This window comes from Myotis davidii, unplaced genomic scaffold (assembly GCF_000327345.1).
Source record: "Myotis davidii unplaced genomic scaffold, ASM32734v1 scaffold107, whole genome shotgun sequence".
In the NCBI taxonomy this organism is placed as follows: domain Eukaryota; kingdom Metazoa; phylum Chordata; class Mammalia; order Chiroptera; family Vespertilionidae; genus Myotis; species Myotis davidii.
In genome coordinates, this window is record NW_006383012.1 from 1,450,051 (window position 1) to 1,474,476 (window position 24,426).

Consider the following 24,426-nt stretch of genomic DNA (forward strand, 5'->3'; position numbering starts at 1 on the left):
ATGGTTTTTACTATTGTTGTATATGTGGGCTATGGTCTCTATTATTAGCAGTGGTGCTTGAGTTATCCTTCCCCATCTGCATGGCGCTTTCATACCACCATGTTGCATAAGTGTGAAAACAAACTGATCCATCAGTCTGAGTATATGTGCAAACTTGTGTGGGATATAGCCCTGACACTTGTGTCATTCTCATAGGAAATCAGATGGTTCCATTCACAACAATAGTAAAAACCATAGTTCTGTTTGCAAAACACTGAATATGTGCTGGGCAGTGTGTTAGTTTCCATATATTCGTTTATAATCCATATGCAAACTTTCAAGGGCAATGTCTTTATCCTTATTTTACAGTGGAGGAAACTTTGGTTCTAAGAGGTAAGTCAATTACTCAAGCTCATGTAGCTGGTATGCAAACCTGGGTGTTTCTGGTTCCAGAGTTTTTCCTTCCACCTCAAGTTCCTGATCCTAGGAGAATTCTCACAGCCAGGTAAGGTATACAAATATCCTCTCTCTTCAAGATGTTATAAAGAAGTCAAAAGCCCAGGCTTGCAAGACAGGCCTTGGTTCAAATTCTTTTCTGTTATTTCCTGATAGTTCAAGAGTGGATCAATTACAGAATCTCTGAAAGTCTATTTCCTCGGCTCCATATGTGGTTCTTGCCTCACATTGTTCTTATAAGCATAAAATAAGAGAAATAAAAATGTATAACTATCATGATTAACATTTAATTGCTGTTTTAAGTAATGGTTATTATCTTGAGATCATTTGATGGAGGGACAAAGTCTCTCCTTTTGCAATTAGAAATATGCAAATGGTCTTATAAGTACAACATAAGTGCCATTTTCATTTATACTGAATTGATTTGATCAAAAGAGTTGACTTATTTCCAAGGTGAAATTCTGGCTCAGAAAATATCCTCATTTGATTTGACGTAACTAAAGTCTTAGTTATTTCAGTGGATTTTATATCTTTTGGCTGTCCAATCTCTTCAGTCTCAGGGGTACCTTTTCATCCTCTTCCTTAGGAAAGGGAGTAGGAGAAAGGGTTGTTGCCTTGCTATGTCAGTTTTAAAGATGGAAAGGTGGAGCTCAAAGAAATGTGCAGCTTGACTGGTGTTATAGAGTTTGTCTGATCTCAAACCTAAGCCTACAGATCCTAAGTCCCAGTCGTGTCATTCTGATCTTGGGAACTCAGCAACCCTGCTTCTATCTCAGCAGTGTATGGGCTTCGTGCTTGTGCACAGGCCCACTGTGTTGATTGTTGTTTCATTGTTATTTTCAGATATTACTTATTCACTTAAATAAGTCATGGGACGTTTTTATTCAGAGAATATATCCTTTTTCTTTTCTGTTGTTCAAATGCTTTTTCTATCATGAATAGTATAATGGCTGTGGATTGCAGGATGGTTTGTGTTTGTTTTCTTTTGTTTTTCAGCTTTAGTGAGATGTAATTGACATGTAAGAATGTGTAAGTTTAAGGTATTCAGTGTAGTGATTTTATGCCTCTATTGATTACAAATTGGTTATACAGTAAGGTTTGTTAACACATCCAACACCTTACGTAGTTTCATTTGTTGTGTGGTGAGAACTTTTAAAATGTACTCTCTGAGCAACTTTCAAATATAGAATATGGTGTTGTTAACAGTCCTCATGCAGTGCATTACAGCCCCAGAACTTACTCATCTTATAACTGGAAGTTTGTACCTTTTGACCACCTCGCCTTTTCCCCCCATCTACCATCCCCCACATCTGGTAACCTGTGCTCTGTTTCCATGAGTTTGGGCGTGTGTGTTTTTAATTTTACAAATAAGTGAGACCGTACAGTGTTTGTCTTTGCTGTCTGACTTGGTTTAAATAATAGTGATCACCCTATTCCTGTCTCAGGCAGTCAGGAAACATGAGAAGAAAATTGTTCTGCTTTTTTCTCCAAGATGGGGAAAAATAGTGTGTGTCTATGCAATTAAGAGTCCAAGGTCCCAAAGCTTAGGAACCTTGCAAGCATCATTTCCTTAGTTTTCATCACCTGTGGGGGTAAGTGATATAAAGCACTGTGTGGAACAGTATTGAAATATTATCACTAAAGTATTTATATCCATTTTGGCTCTAGGAATATAGTGAAAAGTTGCAATAAGATGACAACCCTGCTGGGAATCCCATCTGAAAACATGTCCCTGACAAGTCAACTTGGACCAGTGATGAAGGGAGACCTAAATCACTCAGAACGGGGCAATTTATTTTCTTCATTGTCGCATACAAGGAAGAAACTAATATTTAATATGTTTTCTCTTCACTTAGGTAGATTAGTTATTTTTAACTTCACAAATATCGTTATACAAATATTAAATACAAAATGAAAAATATGTATACTTAAAATTCCACATTAATATTTTGACTACTTTCTATTTTCTGTATATTGTTGTCTCCTTTGCATTTGGGAACGTATCTAATTTTCTGTTTGGCTTTTTATAAAAGTTATTATCCTTGCATCATAGACATTGATACACTCTTTGTGGAGAGCTTACCGATAGCTGGCTCTGTTTTGATTGGGGGAGTGTAGAGTAAGTAGTTTTATACATGGTCTCAGCAATGGAAAGGCTCCCATTCCTTAACTCGGGCCAACTTTAAGACAAAAAATGTACAATTTATAAATAAGGACTGGGACTCCTAGGCAGTACAGGGCACACGGCATTTGGAGGTGAGAAAGTTTGGGGCAGCATCCCTGTGTGGAATGTATGTGGGGCATGGTGCTAGCAGATGGATTTTAAGATGTCATCAAAGATCAGTCATGAAGAACATCCTATATGAAATAAGTTCACCATCTTATAGACAATAAGAATTCTTAACAGTCCATTAACCTTTTGCTTCATATTATCTGAAACTAGTTGATAATTTTTAAAAGCAATATGTTCACTGTTTCATTTTGACATCTGGAACAACGTTGAGTCTGTCCTGGGGACAATAGGGCATTTTACTCAATGTTTAAGGATATGATGATTCTGTCTGCAAGCCAAATTTGGAACTATTGACTCAGAACCTCCAGCAAGCATATTTTACATTAGATGAGTTGATGGCAACCTAGGAAAAATGTTTGTTCTGTCATTGCAAGCGGTAATAGGCAGGGCCACTGGGTGATTGGCTAAAAAGAAAACGAAAGGCTGAGAGTAATTAATTAGCAATTTAATAAGAGGCTTGAGTGACAGAGGACTCTCCAATGGCATTTAAGTGACTCTAATCTCTTATAGCCAGGGAGCAGAAAAAGGCCAGAAATAAGCCAAGTATTTAATATTAAGAGAAGCAGGGCTCCAGAAAAGTTTCAAAGTTCAAACTTGCTAGATCGTCTATGTCAGGGTAATGACACAGATTGGAAAAGAGCTTTCAAAAATATGGCATGGAAACATTTAGATTGATTTAGTTGGATTTCTAAAGTTTCCTGATTCAATGAACTCCCTGGCCTGGTAAAAAAAAAAAAAGGCTCATTCTTTCTTCTTCGTTCTTGCTTGAAGATGATCCAGAACCACTCTCTTGAAAAAAAAAGGAAAGAAAAACAAAAAACACCAACTCACCTTTTACAAGACCTGATTCTACATTTCCTTCTATAATGATATTTGTGAAGTTAAAAATAAGTAATTTGCCTAAAGAGAAATTTATTGTCAGCCTCTTAAACTGATCCTCAAACCTCATCAAGATAGAAAATTCAAACAGAACAGGGAGTGGGTGGCAGAAATTAGAGCCATTCTTAATAATTTAATGGATTCTGCAGTGGTGCTTCTCATTATATCTCATTTTATTCCACTAGTTGGGCCCCTATTCTGAAAAAATCTTTAGTGGACTACCACACACTCAACAAAGTAGGGGCCTCAGTTCCATTTGCAGTGGTAATGTGTAATGTCTTTGCTAGAGCAGATTAACATGAACTCAGTAGGTATGCATTAAGGCCATTAATCTGGAATTTTCCAGACCTGTCAGTAAGGAAAGTCATTCATATGAAATGAATAATAGGATTAATTTATAGTCTTTTCTCAAGGGCTTTGCTAACTTTATTGCTCTATATTATAACTCTGTCATAAAATAGTCCCCAAAGACCTTGGTCATCTTTTGCCCAGAACACTACATGGTGCCCTACATTGATAACCTTGTGCAATATTATGGGATGTTCAAGAAAAGACAGTGTATTGGAGAGTTTAGTAATGTACATGGACTCCGGAGGGGCAAGTAACTCTACTCAGATGGAAGGGCATTTCACATCAGTGACTTTATTTTAGGAGTTTAATAATTTGTGGTGTGCTAGGACATTGCTCCAAAATGAAGGACACATTATTACAAATCTCATCTTCTTCCACAGTGGAAGCAAAACACCTTATAGTGCTCCTCAGGTGTTAGATGCAGCAAATTTTACTCATAAGGATATTGTGGCACCCCATATACCAGATGACCCAATGGCTGAAAATTAAGGGGCGGGGGAGGCGTGCTCTGGGTAGAGGCAGGAAACCCAGAGGCGAGAGATTTTGACACCATGAGAAGCATTAGATAGTTTTCATGACAAGATCATGGAGATGATGGTTTAAATAGTCAAATAACCCAGGAACCGAGGTCTCTCTATGCTTATTATTAAGAAGGCAGCAGTGTCCCCAGCCCCACAACACTGTAGAAACATGTATTATCACAGACATACCAGCATTAAAAGGTGACAATAAAAGTGCCCATGGCCCACTTTCTTGCCACTGTAAGGACATGGCCTGTCTCCCAATTTCATCTATCCACCTTACAAGAAGACGTCCAGGTCTAAATTAGGGAGAGTTTGGAGGTTGCTGCAGTGCTCACACTAATGTGTAGGGACAAGAGTCAGAGAAATAGAGTCAGAAATGGTTTTTGTTTGTTTGTTCATTTTGCTCATTTTGAAGCACCAAGCAGGTGTGACCTGGAGAAAGCAAACTATATATCAAAACAGTTCAATTCCTAAGACATGGTAATAAAAAGAAAATAGCTTTATCCAAGATCCCAAGATAAGCTTTGTAATAGAAAAAAAAAATACAGTAACATCTTGAAAGGAATGATCATGCTCTTGAAGGCCAGGCAGCTTGCATTTCAAAAAGCAACATATATGGACATTCATTAGTGAAAATAAGAAAATATATATGTTTAAGAGTAGAAATTTGCAGAATTAGTGTATATGTTATCTGTTTTGGGATATCAGTGGCACTTTAGTTACTACTTAAGAAAACATACTAATTCCTGAAAGAATCAAATATTTCTCTCTAAACAGAGTATACCCAGTTAAAGGTAAGTACTTATCATGAGAAAGAAAAAAAAATAAAGCCATCCATTAGTCCAACCTACTCTCTGTATGATAATGTATTTATTATGGCATGGTCAGACTTTAGACATCCTTCTCCTGTCTTTTCCCAGATCTTAACCTCTATTTGTGAAGCAGAAAGGATCATTGAATGGCATGGGGAGCCCCCATATTTGTGCTAATCCTATAGCCAACAGTATACATAAGTACTTGGAAGAATGTATACATCAATCCTTTCCATTTGAATTTTATTTGCATAGTATAAGCCACAGTGCTTTGTAAAATTGGGAATGGCTACTGTTCTCTACCTTAGCTTCCCATGCTAACATTGAGGCCTTAATCCTAGATTCTCAAAAGAGCCACAGGACTACCCTTGCAAAGGAAAACCCTCTAGATCTATTTTTCTAAACTATTCTCAATCAAAGCTCCTTAAAGCCTTAAATACCCTTTGGCTTTCTAATACCAGAAATCTTGCCATTGTGGTTGGGTAATCGGTAGCTCCTTTCTAGATGGATAATGAGAGCTTCAATTTGTGTTCTTGAGCTGCTTAAAAGAGGAAGGAAAGAGAATTGTCAGACTCCAATGAGGGCATGGACTAAGCCCTTTAAATGTACATTGAGAGAGATGAGGTGAATTGTGAATATGGTTAACTCTTGATTAATTAGACTAATAGATTGCACAGGAGTGAGTAGAGTAGGAGGAACAGTATTTGTGGTCCTAAGATTCACAATCAACTTTTGGCTCAATCACTTTTTGAGAATTCAGATGGCAAATACATGCACCATGTACAGCTTCAGCTGTCTTATTTATGAAGTGGTGGCATTAATCATAGCTCTCTCCCAGGATTATAGTGGAGGTCAAATGGGAAAATTGAAAGTACTATGTAAATATGGGCTATCTTTCCTACTGACATATTAGGAATTGCTATTTGATGTTTGATATAATTATTTTAAAAACAAACAGACCTTTCAGTACTTTGCCGCTTTCTTTGCATAAGTTAATTTACCTTTAAACATGAAAAAATGACAAGAAAGGGCAAGAACCGAAGAAACTTGACTGTAAAACTCAGGACTGTGGTCTATCTATCAATGAAAGAGGATAGCAATATCTACCAAACAAGGAAGGGTGGAATTATTACTCTTGCAAATACTAATAAAAGACTTGCAATATGTAATTTTTCCTGCTGTTAGGCATTTAGCCTTATGGAACCGTGATTGGAGTGGTTATATTTAAGGAGATGCCAAAATTACTATTGCAGTAGGAGTAATAGTAGTGGTAGCAGCTGCATTAGCAGCAATAGTAGTAATAGTATTTGAGTTCCCTCTCTATGTCAGGTACTGTCGTTTTTATTTTTTTATTTTTAATAGAATTTTATTGATTTCAGAGAGGAAGCGGGGCAGAGAGAGAGATCAATGATGAGAGAGAACCACTGATTGGTTGCCTCCTATACACCTCCTACTGAGGATCGAGCCCACAACCCAGGCAGGTGCCCTGATCAGGAATCGAATGGTGACCGCTTGGTTCATAGGTCAACACTCAACCACTGAGCTACACAGGCTGAGCTGTAGTAAGTTTTTGCTTGCATGAACTCCTTTCATCTTCAAATATTTGTGATGTGAATACTTTTATTCTCATTTTGTAAATTAGAAACCTGAGGATCAGAAACACATTGTGTAAGTTCACACAACTGATTAATATTTAATGGAATTTGAACCCAGGACACTGTGACCATAAACCTTATGCTGTTATCGAATTTATTATTACTGCTTCTTAAATATTGATTTTAGAGACAGTGAGGCATATAATAATATTATTAATAATAGAAACAATTTATTGGAATAGGAATAAACCGATATTCTGGGTAATTCGAGAACTTTCAGAATGCCATGCATTCTTAGGAGTGGATGGGATTTTCAAGGTCATTCAGTGCATCCATCTTTGCTTTCTACTTGATTCTGAGTCATAGCCTTTATTTCTTTTTATTGGATAAGATTTTTCTTTTTTATTGAATGGACTATTAATTTCTTTCTCTGAGTAATGAGTAGAATGGGTAGAGAGACCGATCCACATCAAATACTCTGAATTTCTGGCTCTAGTTGTGTCTGATGACTATCTCCATGATTTTCTTTTTTATGACTTGCACTTTGTGAAACTCGTTTGAGTTTCGGTTCTGTCACATACAATAGAAAGTAGCACAAGTACAACATATAATCCACCTTTTGGCTTTCAGTCTATGAGTTCCCCAAGTCCTTTCGGTGAACTATCTCATAATTGAAGATATAACTTTTTCTTCTTTAAAATCCCAAGCTGAAATTAATGACATAATGCTTTCTGAATTTGCCTACTTTAATATTGCTATTTTTTTTAAATCCTGAACGTTTTATCTTTTACTCATGTTCAGATCGTGGATCATGGCAAATTTTTCTATGATGATCAAAAGCTTCAGTGACAGAAGAAGATTTGACTTTGGATGGTGTATCTGCAAACAATACAATATACAGATCATGTACCATAGAAATGTACGCTGGAAACCTATATAATTTTATTAAGCACCCCAATAAATTTAATTAGAAAAAAGGAAAAACTGCAATTCAGTGGTTCATCCATGGCAAAAGTAAATGATTCACAGAATTTATTTGAGCAATAAGAAGTCAACAGGAATAACAGCAACAAGTTTAGAAGGTTGGGTAATTTGTAAAACAATGAAACTATATTTCTTGTAAATATAAAAGCCTTGTAGTTCAAACAAACAAATACACCAAGACAATATCTCCCTGGGGTCTTGGGTATGTGCATAAGTTTTCATAACTAGCTCTCTGGTCACTGAGAAATGGACCTAGCCCTTGACTCTCTCTCGTGAACTGCTTAGACAAATTCTCCATCACTGCAAATGCCTGAGGTCTTGGCATCTTCTGGTTCTTTTGTTGAACATGACAGGGAAAACACATTCAGGGGCTTGATCAATAGCTTTCTGACAAGGTGATATATACTCATTTATTTGTCCTGCAGACTCTTTCTGCAATCTTTGGCCGAAGTCTGTCAACGCTGATGAAACATGTTATATATTCTTATTGTGGATTTAATAGGAATTGTTATAGAAGGATATGAAGCCATCTGAAATATTTACTTATATTTGAGGCCTCATTTTAAGCCTCACTTTGTTGGATGGGGATCTGAAAGTTTTCTGAACCCAAGTTTTTCCTTATCTATCATCAACAGATCTGTTAGATTTTCCTGACTAATTATAATAGCTTTATTTTATGATTGAATACATCTATGATAATATTTCTCATTCATGATCATTTGTCCCTCAAGCAAGAAGGGCTGCTTTCTTTTTCTAGTTTGTACTTCATCAATTTGAAAACAGAAAATAACTGGAGAGTCTTTCACTTTCAGATGGATCAGGATAAGAAGTCAAATGCACGGAGCTCTTTCTCCTCCTTTCTACTGAGACATGAGTAGGAAGATTTTACTCATATATTAAGTATTAGGATTCTTCATGTGGTGAATGTTCTATTTCTGATTGGCAAATATATTTACATAAAAACCTTAAAAAATAACAGCCTATTGAACTTAATATTTAATATAGCCTTTTATAGAAACTTATGAAATAACCCCAAATTGTGAAAAGTCACATATCTTTCTTCCTGTGTGTAGTATGTCATATTTGCTGTTCTTTAAAAAAAAAGAAAGAAACATAGATGGGAAGTGATACTCACAAATCACGCAGCTAGAGTGGGGAAAAAAATTGCCCATACACCCCACTCAGTTTGGAGGAACTGGGTGTTAAGGTATGTGAAGGTCATTTCTTTCTAAGGAGCTCTGTCATCTTAAGCTATGAGGATAATGCGGTAGAGTTTGGAACACATACACATGAAATTAAGATCTATGAGTTTATTTAAAACTATGAATTGACTAATCCAGGGGGCAGAAGTGGCTTTTGCTTCTCAATAAGGTAAAGGACCAGGAGGAATAATAACAGATCAGGAAGTGAAGTCAGGGAACTTGGAGTCATAGACAGGAAAAGGAGTAATGGAACAAAATATAGCCCAGTTCTCTGGGAGAAGAAGTGTGGTGGATGTACCAGCCCTCTCGCGTGTAGGCCACATTGAGCTGCGTGGGGAGCCTGCTATAGTTAGTGAACGTATTAATTGAGTCAAGGTCTTTTCTGTCATTTCTTTTCTGTATTTTTTACATAAACAGGTCACTCTGACACAGTAGATTCAGAAACCATTTAACAAATCAGACAGCTAAAATGAATTGGATGAAGTAGAAATAATTATTTGAAGAGAATAAAGGTGGGCAATTAGGGGCTTTGGCAATGAGATCAATGCACCTGCCACACCAAATGGAGACAGAGAGAAAGTACAACCAAACAGTTCAATACTACAGAGCATTTAACAAGGTTGCTACAGGTCTATATATTCAATATAGAAAGCTCTCCAAGACAATGTTTATAATGATACTGGAGGCCTGATGCACGAAATTTGTGCAAGGGGCTCAGGCCCTCGCAGCCGTGGTGGCTGGCCTCAGCCCTCGCAGTCTCAGTTTCGTCGGGAAGGTCGTCTGGAAGGGCATCCGGAAGGATGTCCAGAAGGTCCTTTGACTGTCCGGTCTAATTTTCATATTATGCTTTTATTATTATAGACTTCATGTGTGTGTATGTATACTTATAAATATGACTTCCCAATTACATGGTTTTATTGTGGTCATGCTCCTTCTACATGAAATATAGAAAGACAGATGAAACTAATTAAATTACTTACCTCCCTCAAAAGATTTCCCCCAATTCTTTTAACAAAACAGGTTCTTTCTTCCTGCTTTGCTCCTCTGATTCCCTCTGAATTCTGTCCTAAATATTTTAAGAATAATTATTAATAATAAGAATACACATTTGGAAAGTATTTTTTTTAGGAAGGCACAATACTAAGTAGTTTACAGGCATTGATTCATCTTATTTTCACTGCAATGAAAAAGTAATGTTATCACTATTTTGTGGTCAGGATCACAGAAGTTAAGGAACTTTTTAAAGGCCATAAACTTGTAAGGGGCAAAATCAAGGCTTCAAATCCTATCAGGATGACCATACTGCCCACTTTCACTCTCCAAAGTGTCCTGGTTTGGGTGGTAAAATATTTAGTCATCCTAATGTGAAGAGAAGACATACCTCAAAGGGCTGAAATGAAGAATAAATAAGGCAGCATTGTCTAGAGATTATCAGCAGAAACTCTGGACTCAGACTGCCAAGGTATGGAAAAGGTCACTCAACCTCTTAGACATGAGACATTACTATTACTACCAAGTTGAGCTGCCTCTTTCAGGGTCTGTGGGAAGGTCAAGAAGGGATATACCGATGACCAGGACAATACATCTTTTTGGGATGGTCTGTCCAAGCATCCCTCATCCTCCTATATCTGTAGGTCTGGTAGATCTGGAGCCAAGTTTGGGGGTATTTTGAATGACAAATAACATGTAAAATGGGCTTAACACTTCTAGTTAAAGGTATAAAAAGAACCGTGCCAAAAAGGGAAACAGTTGAAAATACTGTTTTTTGCAGTTATTTTAACTCTATGACCAGTAGAATTAATATTTAATTCCTTTTTTTCTAATAATTTGGGTGGATTGGCTTGATTCATGCATGCTTTCTGGCACAGTCCTTCCTCTCTGTGACTCTGGAGCCTGATGGAGTTGGATACCATCTGAGCACAAGAGCAAAGCTTAAGTGGGCACGCAGGGATCCCATTCAGAATTCTGGCTTTGTAAGTATCGTTATGCTTCCCAGCAGAGGAACTAATGGGACTTATGGGCTAATAAATGTCACAAGTAAGAGAGCTTCCAGGCAAAAGTCTCAAGGTTTGTTATAGAATTTCCTAAAAATGTCCTCAACTAGATCCATTTGACTCTCTCTATGCTCACAGCCAGCCCTGGGCAGAGGCACTTACCAAGCTGTATGGATAAAGGAGTTCCTTATGTTTGGGGGTGATTGAGTGAATATCTATGTATTAATTTTATCTCAAGTTAGGTCTTCTTTTGGTCTGGTGAACTGGCTAGTTGATTTACAGTAAATAACTGGGTAGAGACCATACTCACCTTTATCCTTTCATAATCTCCAAACTTCCCAGCATGCACCAATCAGCGACTTAGATGGTTGCTGTCCCAATTCCCAAGCTGCTCAGGGACTCCATTTTGCATTTTTGCCTTCTTTTTCGGGCAGGTGGGGACAGAGGGAGCTTGACTGTCACTTGTTCTTGTGCTATCTGTTTTATGACGGCTTGCAGGAGGTGAGTGGTCTTTTTTTTCTTTATAAGTGAGCTAGTGACAGGGGTCCAAATAAGAAAAAGGGTAATTGTTAAGCAGAAGCAAGTCACAAAGATAAAGGCCATCTCAGTATCACTAAAGGAATGACTGACTTCTTAGTTCAGGCCAGGGGGTTAGGAAAAAACAGATTTTGTAACTTATCTCCCTCCCCTACACCTCAATTCTGGCTCACATGCTCTCTTTCATTTAGCTGTGTTTATTTTAGACTACTTATCTGATCTCCTTGAACCTCCATTTCCTTCTCTTAGAACCGGGGGTTATAAAAACAATCCAGAAGTATTGTTAAGAGAGTTTTCTATTCCCATTATTGGATAAGGACTAAGCTGTGGCTATAGCTAATAAGAGTGAGTGATGAGAAGCCCGGAGCTGGGGTATTTGGTTTTATGTTCAGCATCAATAACTTACTTAGCCTCTTTCCTGAAGCTTTGGTTTATCTTAAAATAGCCCCTATACTTCTAATGACCTACTAATCACTGTGATAATTTCCCTTTTAGAATGAATTCATGGACTTTTATCCATTTGTGTTTACACAATACTTATAGCAGCAAAGAGGGTTGATTTTGTATCTGCAGCACAATTAAAGTGAAGTTTGCTTAACAAATTCCATCTGGAAACACGTTTTTGGAAGTAATCGTGTGGTGTAGAAGGCTTCATATTTTATTTCAAAATAATTTCAGAAGAATTCCTTATAACTCCAACTCTATCATTTATATTTCACAATTTATGATCCTCAAAGCACACAGTGTTTATTACCTATTTGATCCTTGTTTAATGGAATTATTATTTCCACTTTTCAGATCAGGAAAATTAAGTTTAGAGAGGTTGTAACTATCAACCACAGAGTTCACTTTAGGATGTGTATATACTGATTCCAAACTTTGTACTCAACTGTCCCTATTGAGCTCCATTAATGATATCACTTCTCGTGCTTCGGTGGTAATAAGGTCAGTAATGACAAAACAAAGATCACTTCAAAATTCTTCATCTGCAACATGTTTCTGGTGTTTTCAACTTAAAAACCATGAAAATAAAGAAAAATTCTGTTTCTTACTATAAATGAAGGGATCATATGTTACATTTCCTCATCTAGAACAAACGGATCAATCTTTTTTTCCTCTAAGAGTTCTCCTAGCCATTCATTCCATGTAGAATTGTTCACATACATTTTAACTTTAAGTATGTTTACAAGGAGCATTTCACCAAACTGATTCTAATTGCCAACTAACATAATCCAGTAACCTCATTTCACTCCTTTGTTAAGGAGTTAATTAGACCTGCAAAGCCACCAGCTATTAGTTTATGCAAACAGTAAATCCAGTTTCCTCAATAAACATCGTTGCAAGAGGAGTAAAGACAGAGGTTACTGGATGCAAACTCAAAATCAATTAAGTCCATTTATATGCTCTCATTAAATAGACAATTAAGAAAATATTAATTAAGGCCCTGGCCTGGTGGCTCAGTTGGTTAGAGCGTCACCCCAATAAACGAAGGTAGTGGGTTTGATCTCCAGTCAGGGCACATACAAGAATCAACCAAAGAATGCATAAATAAGTGGGACAACAAATCAATGTCTCTCTCTCTCTCTCTCTTACCCCCCAAACCCTCTCTCTGAAATTCAATAAATACAAAAAGTAAGAAAATATTCATTTATATATATATATATAATATTGTATATGTAAGTTCTATACAAATATGTATTATATAAAATTATATATGAATTATATACTCATATGTATACCTGTATAAAAATACTTTTTTCATTTTTGACTCATAGATATCATTACTTTCCAATTGTAATATGTAAAAAAAAAAAAAAAAGACATGATAGCCCTAACTGGTTTGGTTCAGTGGATAGAGCATTGGCCTGTGGAATGAAGGGTCCCAGGTTTAATTCCTATCAAGGGCATGTACCTTGGTTGTGAGCACATCCCCAGTAGGGAGTGTGCAGGAGGCAGCTGAATCGATGTTTCTTTCTCATCGATGTTTCTAACTCTCTATCCCTCTCCCTTCCTCTCTGTAAAAAGTCAACAAAATATATATATTTTTAAAAAGACATAAGATTCACAGCACAATTAAGTTCTCCCTGACCCATAACACCTCATACGCATTATCCCTAAGAATAAAAGGAATTAGTCTAAGAATGAAGAGAGTTTTGTGTTTGCTTGATTTGTTGGGTATATAGGTATATATTAGAGTCTGTAGTTTCCCTATGGGTACATCCACATGTATGTCTAAACTATAAGTAATGTATTCAGATATCAGTGCCTTAAAATTGGTGCAGTTCAGGGCAGTGGTTACTTGGTGTACTTGAATGAACTTGAATCTATTTATTTCTTTTTTAAAAAAAATATATTTTTTATTGATTTCAGAGAGGAAGGGAGAAGGAGAGAGAGATAGAAACATCAATGATGAGAGAGAGTCATTGATTGGCTGCCTCCTGCACACCCCCCACTGAGGACCAAGCCTGCAACCCAGGCATGTGCCCTGACCGGGAATCGAACCAGTGACCTTTTGGTTTCTCGGTTGATGCTCAACTGCTGAGCCACACCAGCCAAGCGAATCTATTGATTTCTGATCCTATCCCATGACTCACTGATCACAGACCTCAGGAAAGTTATGAACTGCCTTATTTAAGTACCACCTTTTTGTTTGTGGAAGGCTAACAGTTCTGCTTTCCTTGTCCCTTGGCTTAGATAGTTGAAGATTTAAATGACAACATACTTTTGAACTCCAAAGTATTACAAAAGAAAAGAAACCATTTTGATATTAAATAAGTGTACCAAGGATAAAAAATATGTTAATATGCTTTAGAGAAAAAACTGCTTTCCATCATTCTGGGAACTTTGCACCCAGCGATAAAAATGTTAATGACAAATCTTCATAAGGAGTTCATTCAGCAAGGTGCTCTCTGTGGAACGTTTTCCTACAACATTTTGTTAATCAGATTCTAGCTATTGTGCTTTTAAAATATGCCTCGAAAATTTGTCTTTCCATCAGTTTAAATTGTTTGTCACTTTAATTAATCCAAATTAGCAAGTTAGTATTCTAATCACTTCAGAGCCTGACTTGACAAGCTTCAGATCTGGAAATCTATGTTGAAATATAAACTCCCCAGCCTCCTAGAAACAAAAAAAAAGTACCTCTCCTGTAAGTTTCCTGAATTTCCTCTTTCTCTCAGAAATTACTTGAAGTAGAAAGTTAAAGAGACGGAATAATGTGTGTGTTTTTTTCACTTTGTGCTCATTTACAGAATTTATGGGGGACAAGTTCCTGTCACCCCTATTACGAACACTTTCTGAGTGTCCACCTTCATGTCACTCCTTAGCATACATATCAGTGAGTCTAAGAAGAGTGCGTCACTTCCGCTCGCATCTGATCAGCTTGCTGTGAGCTATTCAGTGTTCAATCTCCTCTTCCCAATAAGTTTTCAAAAGTGTTTACAAGAGTGCGTCAGGCCCTGTGCCTCACCCTGCAGGAAACAGAAGGAAGGTGGTTGTTAGAAGCGCACAGTATAATTGTTAGGAAGGTTTTACAAATTTAAAAATCCAGCTAATAAACAATTTAAGACAATGTGTGATAAAATGACGTAATGTGTGAATCCGGCTGCCAGTACTTTGGAAGTGGACAAAACAAAGGTTTTAGTGAAGAATGTGCTTCTGGGGGAGGCTCATTGTAGGAGGAGACATACCTTGAGCCTTGCGGGTTAGTGGAATTTAAACAGATACAATGTAAGGGCCTGTCAGGTTGAAATTGAAAGGTAGAACTGTTGATGGCTTTGGCTAAGTACATATATTTTGCTTCTCCTTTATTTTTAGTGCTTTGCTTTGCAGAAAGTTAAACACAAATTTGTGGTTAATGAAGGGGCCTTGCCTTGTTTATGTAGTTGCGATGGCACTCGGTTGTTCCAATTGACCTTTGCATTACCTTCTTCTGGGTCCTCAATTTCTTTTTATTCAGGACGACAACTCCTCCAGCTTACATTTCATCTCCGTGATTCCTAGAGATATAACACTTCATGGAACGACATCCTGCTGGCCAGACTGAATGATCTGACCCTTACTAAGAGACCAGAAAACACCAGATTTTTGGACTTGTCACATTATGAACATTTCTCTGTGGGAGAAAATCTATGACACATAAAGCTAGGGGCTTCTTGGCAGGGGTGTTTTTTGACCATGTGGAGAAAGCTACTCTAAGACTGGTTAACAGAGGAAGACAAAAGAGCATTTTGATGGGCTCTGGTTTCTGAAGACTAGGTACAAAGCTCTTCTCGGGAGGTTCTGTTATTCTTTTTATGAATTCCCTTTCTGATTAAATAAATTCAAGTCTTTTGTCTGTCACCTCCATTTAAAGCCAAAACTGTCCTAATTTATACTTTGCAAATTAGCAACTGTGTGGCAAATTTAAAAGTTCCAGGGTCTGGTCCAGTCTATAGAGCGCCATGCAGTAGCTTTGTTGGAATTAGAGAAAGTTGCCTCCTCTGTCCAGATACAACCTCATGGGGGCAGTGTTATTGCATGGACCATAATCACCCACAAATAGGAGAATTTGGTGTGAGGGTAAAGGATAGTGCTAAAATGAACAGGCTAAGGAGAGCAAGGGCTTATTTTGCCCGTGGTCTTGTTTGAATCTTATGACTAGAAAAAAAAAATTAAGTTAGTTCCTGGATCATTAATACTTAAATTTACATTGTGCTTAGGCACCAAGCAGTATTCCCACAGAAAATGCTAATTGTTATGTACAAATTATATTACAGAAGTTATTGAAGCCATATGCAAAGAACATGCCCACTGTAAGGAAAGCTGTGAGTAGGCAATTAGGATTTGCTTTATGGACTGCAAAACCATAACCTACAGATAGAGGGCGCCCTTCCCTAGGCCAGGTCTGGATATCTGGAAACACCAGAACAGGCTGCTGGAAATCTCGGGAAAGCTGTCCAGAAATTCTCCCAAAAAGATGATTTCCCCTGAGTCTTAGAAAGCCAGCCTTTTCTCTATGGGGCAAGGACTTTTAGCAGAGCATAAAAATATAACCGCCTTTGTGCACGTTTCCTTAAAGAAGAATACAGTTTAAGCTGCTCACTTAGAGAAGAAAGAGTACATTTAGCCACTCAGGTTTGCTCAGGACTGGGGTTTCCCAGCATGAGGATTTTCAGTACTAAAACTGGAAAAGCCTCAGGCAAAACAGGAGTTGGTCACCCTACCTATAGAAGGGTTTCCTGACATGGGGAAGATAAAGCTGGAATGGGGAGAGTAAGATTCCTTTTGATATGAACATTTCCCAGACTATACATTTTGAAATTCTACTGAAATTCAAAGTGACAGAAAACGGTCTGTGTAGGATGTAGGCAGCCTGTAATTTGGGTTATTAATCCATCAATAAACCAATGCTTATGAGCTCAACAGGAGGCACATACAATTAAAAATGTAATCCAGCCTTCAAGTGAAGTCATTTTCTGTTCTGCATTTTGTCTTTCCGAATAAAGACATGAGAGAGGAGGCATTAGAACATTCAGGGCAGGGCTTGGCTTCTAGAGTCCACAACTGCCTGAGTTCAATTCCTGGCCGAGTAGTTTCCTTGTAGTGGGACCCTGCTCAAGTTACTCCACCTCTCTGTGCTTTGGTTTTCTCATCTTTGGAATGAAGTTAATCATAGAAATTATATAAAGGATTCTGCCGAGGCCAAAGTGACTGGGAAAGGTAAAAAAACTGATAGTGTATATGTATTAACTGCAATGTTGATGGCACTCCCGGCATAAATTTAGCAGTGCCTCCAGTTGCCTTTCAAATGTTTTAGGGTGATATTTAAGACTTGATCTGGCACCAGACTTCCCTTTACCAAACTCAGTTCCTGCCTTCCTCCCAACTCCATATGCCTCACGATGCTGATTCTAGAATGTAGGGCTCCTCCCAGCCCCTCGACACGCTGTAGTTTTCTCACTCTCCTGGGACAGACTCATTCTGCTCTCTCTGTGGATATCTCCTTTCTCCTCATCAGGATGAGGCCTTGTAAAGGCCAGAGGGTAGAGACTCCAGTATTGAAAAAGTCTGAGTTTCAATGTGGTCCTGCCACTCACTCACTGATGATCTTAGAAAAATTACATTGATATTCAGTACTTTCATTTTTTTTCATATGTAAAATGGGCTTCATAATCCCAAGGAATTTATAAGATTAAATAAAAGGATATACACAAGTGTTGAACACAGTCACTGGTATATATTATCAGTCTAAGTGAGCAAAACTTATTATTATCCAACAAATTTTACCTTTCTTTTTTTTTAAATATATTTTATTGATTTTTTTACAGAGAGGAAGGGAGGGATAGAGAGTTAGAAACATCGATGAGAAAGGAACATCAATCAGCTGCCTCTTGCACACTCCCCACTGGGGATGTGCCCGCAACCAAGGTACATGCCCTTGACCGGAATCGAACCTGGGACCCTTGAGTCCACAGGCCGACGCTCTATCCGCTGAGCCAAACCTGTCAGGGAAAATTTTACCTTTCTTGTGATGTCTTCTCTATTACCTCAGGGCAGAGCTTTCGAGCTCACATGATTTACTGTAGACAATAATGCATTATTTTCATACCTTAGTAAAGAGTTTTTTAAAATGTCATAATTATGAGACTTCATAGGTCACAATGGACATGAATCTATATAATTTTACCTAACTGAACAGCTATTGAATTGAAGTCAGGATTCATATATATCAGTATCATAGAGGGGCAGTGAGATTTTATGGTTATGCCTTCTGGAAATGAAAGTACAATAATTTTTGCATGATTATTCAGACTGCTTTAATAACAGATTTGGAATTATTTGCATATGGCATCACTACCAAGACAGAAAAGGAGGAGACTGATGATTGGTCTGAATAAATAAAGAGTTAAGGTCCTGAATGGTAATGGAAGTTATTTTAAGGAGGCAGAAAATATTTCTATTCTCCAGAATATGTGTCCATGAGTTGTTCATAATTTCCATAGTTTATTATAAAGGTAGGGCGGCATATGAAGATTCCCAAACCATTTCGGGATTATTTTACACCCAAACAAGATTATACATTAAGTTGTAGAGATATCTCAATTAAATGAATAGAAAAATTTTATGCATCAACTTTAAACTTGAATGCCATTACTAAAACACACAGTCTGCACTGCCTAATAAGATAATATTTTGTATTAGTCCCCAAATTACTTTTTGAGTAGGTAATTTAAAATTAAAATGTTTGGTTTGTGGATGGGTATTGTAAAAAGCATTATTTGTAAAATGTGCTTTTACAATATTATTTTGTAATTAATAAAATTGAGGCAACTTGCCATTTTAAAATAAGGGCTTGAAATAATTTGATAGAATAATAGTAATATTCATAAGAATAAAAACTCTCTGATAGTTTATAAAATGAATGTAGAACACTGTCTCAGGGAAGAGACAGATAAAACTAGCTACTCTTGCCTCAAGTTGGTGAGCCCTTGTATCATGACCTAAGTCCCTGTGTGTGCTGGCCGCTCTGAGATGCACCCTCAGGAAGCACTGAGCTCTTGGCACTTAATGGGTTCTCTAGGTGCGACTATTGAGCTTATTATCTCCTTAGCAATATATAATTGCCAGCCTAGCTCCCCAGCCACCTAACATGTCTTTGGTCAAGTTTCAAACATTTTAATCACAAGTGGATGCCTGGGAATATGAATCGATTTCACATTAGCAAGAATAAAATCTAATTAGGGAAGTAAATCTTCTGTAAATAAAGTAGTTCATAGTCAAATAAAAAAGATATGCCTGAGGTTAACAATTCCCGTCAAGTGAAATATAGGGTTGTGGCATCATACTTGTCAGATTGGAGTCAGTGAATCAGGAGCCCCCTTCTAACTCCTCAAAGGAAAGTGGCATGGAATGTATGCATAAATACCGCTGAGTTACACATAAGAGTACACCTGTGTGGAGAGAGTTATCTAAGTTTGTTATAATGTCTATTTCAGTTGGGTTACTAGGAAGCATGCCTTGACAAAAACTTCAGTGCAAGGAGTTTGTTTGGATGATTAAGGAAGCACTAGCAGGGGCTTTAGTGAATGACCTAGGGGAGTTATGGCTAACCTATGACACGCGTGTCAGAGGTGACACGCCAACTCATTTTTTTGGTTAATTTTTCTTTGTTAAATCGCATTTAAATGTATAAAATAAATATCAAAAATATAAGTCTTTGTTTTACTATGGTTGCCAATATCAAAAAATTTCTATATGTGACACGGCACCAGAGTTAAGTTAGGGTTTTTCAAAATGCTGACACGCCGAGCTCAAAAGGTTTGCCATCACTGATTTAGGGAATACAGGAGATCCAATAAAGGGATAAAGTCTTGGGCTGTTTTAAGAAGCAGACCCTGAGATGAGGATACTTGTGAAAATATTTTATTATAAAGTATTTCCAGGGAAAAAAGGTTCGCCATCACTGATCTGGGGAATACAGGAGATCCAATAAAGGGATAAAGCCTTGGCTGTTTCAAGAAGCAGACCCTGAGATGAGGATACCTGTGAAAATGTTTTATTATAAAGTATTTCCAGGGAGAGAACAAACCAAATCAACCACAAAACTCCTATAGGATGTAGGAAGGTGGGACAAGACAGGGAACAAAACCAAGCCTGCATATGACAGTCATCTATCCCTACTTGTCCGTGGGTATCCTCTTATCCGCATGCTTTATCTTCATTATCACATAACTATATAGCAATCTCTCATTTATTTGAATTTCTTAAAATATGCACATTCACATGAGAAAATACAGGCTAATGATGGGTCATTAAAAAGTTTAGAACAATGGTAAATCACTACAATAAAATTGCCTGTTCTTGGGAGGCACCTTGAAATGCCTTTGTTTTACTTTAATTGAAAGATCCTTCTCAAAGCCTGGGCTTCTTACACTCCCCACCAGTATACACTCCTTATTATGAAAGATATAAGCCTGTGGATTCTGAGTTGTGGGTTGGAGTGAGGGTGAGAAGGGACATATTCTGGAAGCAGGAAGGTGAAGCATTTCATTGAGATGTGAAGTGGTAAAGGCAGTGCATGAGGATCAGTTGAAAGCTGCTCCTGAAAAGTGTTCAGAAAGGTGCCATAACGGAGAACACGGTACCATCTCTGGGAATACCACCTTAACCTGGTTCCCCACCAGTAAGAGGCTGTGAGCCATGCAGTTTCAAAGTTTTCATCGTTTCTCTGTTTGCCTGTCTTTCTCTGTCTCTCTCTTTTATCTGCCCCCTTTGTCCCTCTCTGTCTCCCTTTCTTCACACTCGCCCCCAAGTAGAGTTTGGTGAAAATGCTCATAGGCAGAGCATAGATTCCATTTATGCATAATGGCTAAAAGTTAAACTAATTGCATTTTAATTCAGGCCCTTTGATTTGTTTTTACTGTCACCTTAGGCAAGCTCCTTAGCCTCTCCGAGCCCCAGTTTCCTCCTCTATGATACTGTTGGAATGATACAGAATTACATAGCACTTAGCGTAGTGCATCCAACTTAGAAAAGTGGTCAACAAGTACCTGCCCTACTGTTATAAACAGCCTCTCTCATCTATTTGTAAAGATTGTTGTGCCTCCTGTTGTCCTGAATTCAAGAGCCTCCCCAGAACTTATTTGTTCTTACACTTGAATTCCCCTGTCTGCCATTGCCCAGCACTTAGCATGGGTTATCTGAAGAACGGGACCCTTTTGTTTAGCTTGACATTGACTGCTAGAGGACTTTGCCCTTGTCTACTCAATGTTCACAGAAATAGATTTTATGAAAGTCATTTGTGGCCTGAGACCCATGCTTCAGGTGGGTTTCTTCTTTTCTGAACTGACTTGTTGTGGCGAAAATAAAGTTGTGGCTAGAGAAACAAGAGTCTTAAAGATGTTCCCGTGGGCTTTCATAGTGCCCGCTGATACTCTGTTTCTCTTAATATTTTGAATGCCTGGCGCTTTCCTCTGCACTTTCTCAGCTCTTGGCGAATGGGCAGTGGGGCCAGCGCCACAAGCTGCAAGGCTGGGGGAACAGGTCCTGAGTCCCTGCAGCACTTGGGACACCCTGCTGTGCGCTGATCAAATTCCTCCTCCAGGTAAATGCTGTTACCTGGAAAATATTACATTATAAGATAGATATTTGAAAAATGAGCGTGCTATAGGACGGGAGCAGTGAAAATGAACTCGAGTTATTATGGAAAAATTAGAGGAAAGAACAAACATCCCAGGGACTGGGGAGCGAATATTGGTATCTATCAAGAGGCAGTGCTATCCATCTTAGTGTATTAAGCAGAAATGTAAATACTGAAACATTCATGAAGGGGAATGAAAGCAGGGAAGCTGCATTATAACTTGGGGCTCTAGTTTAGATGTATTCTCTGCTGAGCAGGTAAAGAGGGAAGCAGAAAAGGATACACATTAGGACAGTTTTCCATGTCCAAGTTCATTCTCAACTGTGTTTATAAAACTTCAGTTATCACATGGCAATACCAGAAACTACAAATGCACATCTTTCTATGTAGTCCAGACACTGGACTTGACCTTTGGACTTTGAGCATAGGCGCTGGTTTGACCAGATCTTCCTGGGACTTCTGTCTTCTGGGAATGTTGCTCTATGATATGTACCTATCAATCAGTAGGGCATCCCGTTGGTAGTGGACTCCGTGCAGGAGCCTGTAGAGTGATCCCCATGCTAATAGTTGAAGTCTCAGTAGAGCCCTACAGCAGTGATCTGGACTCCCATCTTGCACACTGGATAGCTCGAGTTCACTTAGCTCTGAGCTCAGACAACATTATCCAGGTGGGAAGGAGGGCATGTGAGATGGTTCGCTCACAAAAGGTGTGTCAGCTCTGCCAGAGAGGAAAGCCTGGACGGGGCCACTGCAGGGCCCTCAGGAAAGAGATGCTGCTTATCAAGATCTCTGACTCTCTGCACTCCGCCCCTAGTAGGGTGAAACTGAAGTCATCCGCTTTTCTCCTTTACATTGGAAGAAATGCGTGCTTACAAAGAGAGCTAAGGGGAGAGAGGACTGTGTAGGATGATATGAATCAATTTCTTAATCATCCAATGATGGCTGTTGTAAACTTTACTCATGAAGACGTGCAGAGAAAAATAAGAAATTGTGCCCAGTCACGTGACCTTCTTGACATGCTAAAAATGCTAACAGCATTTGTTTAGTAGTATTACAGAAGCCAGCCAAACTGCTTGTTTTCTACTAGATGTACTTTACTTTTACATTCTGCTACTGGACAATTCAAATTACCTTCAACAACTCTGACTTTCTAGGACAGATTGTCCAGTTCGTCATTTAACTAGGGGGGTCACAAAAATGTTTTTAAGATGACATTCTAAGTAGAGTTTTGCGAGAGAAGAACATTTGATAAATTGATAAATTAAGGATCAAAAAGATATAAGCAAATTGAATTATGAAAATGAAAGCCATTGCTTTCATTTCTGTTGTTAATAGTAACTTATTTAAATGGGGGGGGGCAGAAACAGGTGAGTTCTTGATGTAAAATAATAAATGTATGAAACCAAAACACAAGTGCGGACATAGAAGCACAGTTTATTTTACTAGTGATACTAGTGTCTTTAGTTAATGCACATCTTCTCCCTAAAAAGACATGATCGACCTTGACTGAAGAAGTGTGACCACTGCATTTGCTCATCATTTCACTTAGCTTCACATTTGTGACACATGTGTTGCTGGTGTGTGTATTTGAGGATCGTGCTGTTGGTTACCATCTGTGTGGGCAGATGTAGGGCCCAGACAGGTTCTCCTGATCTTCTATACTGTTACCATTGATGGCACTTCAGTAAATACTACTGCTTTAGAGACTCCGGTTGTAGACAACCTTGACATTTCCTTTTGGGTGCTGTTTCAATGCAATTGTCCAGACTCAGCACACTGCACCCCTTCATCTCACCTTACCCAGGCCAGTACTGCTGGGCTTTCCCAGATGTCTTCAACTCTACTCCATATCAGCACGTTAGCATCAAGATATTATTACTAATATTTATAAGTTATTATCACTAATATTTTATTTTCTATTATTACTAATTTTTGTATGGTACTATTACTACTATTTTGTTTCTGTAGCCCGCACCACATGGATGCAATGAAACTTATCATCTTAGCCCATGTGAAGTTTATAACTACCCACATTTCTCTTTTTGCACTGGCTACAAAGGGTCTGAGAACTGAGCTTGCTACCCAACTATCATAATGACATCACACTCCCTGCTGTCCTTCCTGGATTTAGGTGGGGTGCTAAATATATACATAGTTCAATTTAATAGTGCAATGAGCTTTGTATCCTTTATGCTCCCCCTCCTTTTTTGTCATTGCAGAATACATCAGCAATGCCCCTTTCCTCCACCCCACACTCATTCTAACAACCAGCTCACAAGGCAGATATGGGTGAGTCTAGCTGCTATGTGTTGTCTACTCTGGTGATTGTGTGAATTCCCAGCTACCTTTGCTACACTGTCAGGCGGTTTGAAAAAGCCTCAGGATGACTGAAAGCTCATAACTGTGGCTGTGTCACGGATTCTGACTATCATTTACTTTCCTCCCAATCATTAGAATTTATTGTGCTCTGCCTCTAACACAATGGTTGTCAACCTTCTGGCCCTTTAAATACAGTTCCTCATGTTGTGACCCAACCATAGAATTATTTTTGTTGCTAATTCATAAAACTACCGTTATGAATTGTAACATAAATATCTGATATGCAGGATGGTCTTAGGCGACCCTTGTGAAAGGGTCATTCGACCGCCAAAGGGGTCGCAACCCACAGGTTGAGAACAGCTTCTCTGGAGTTTCTGATTT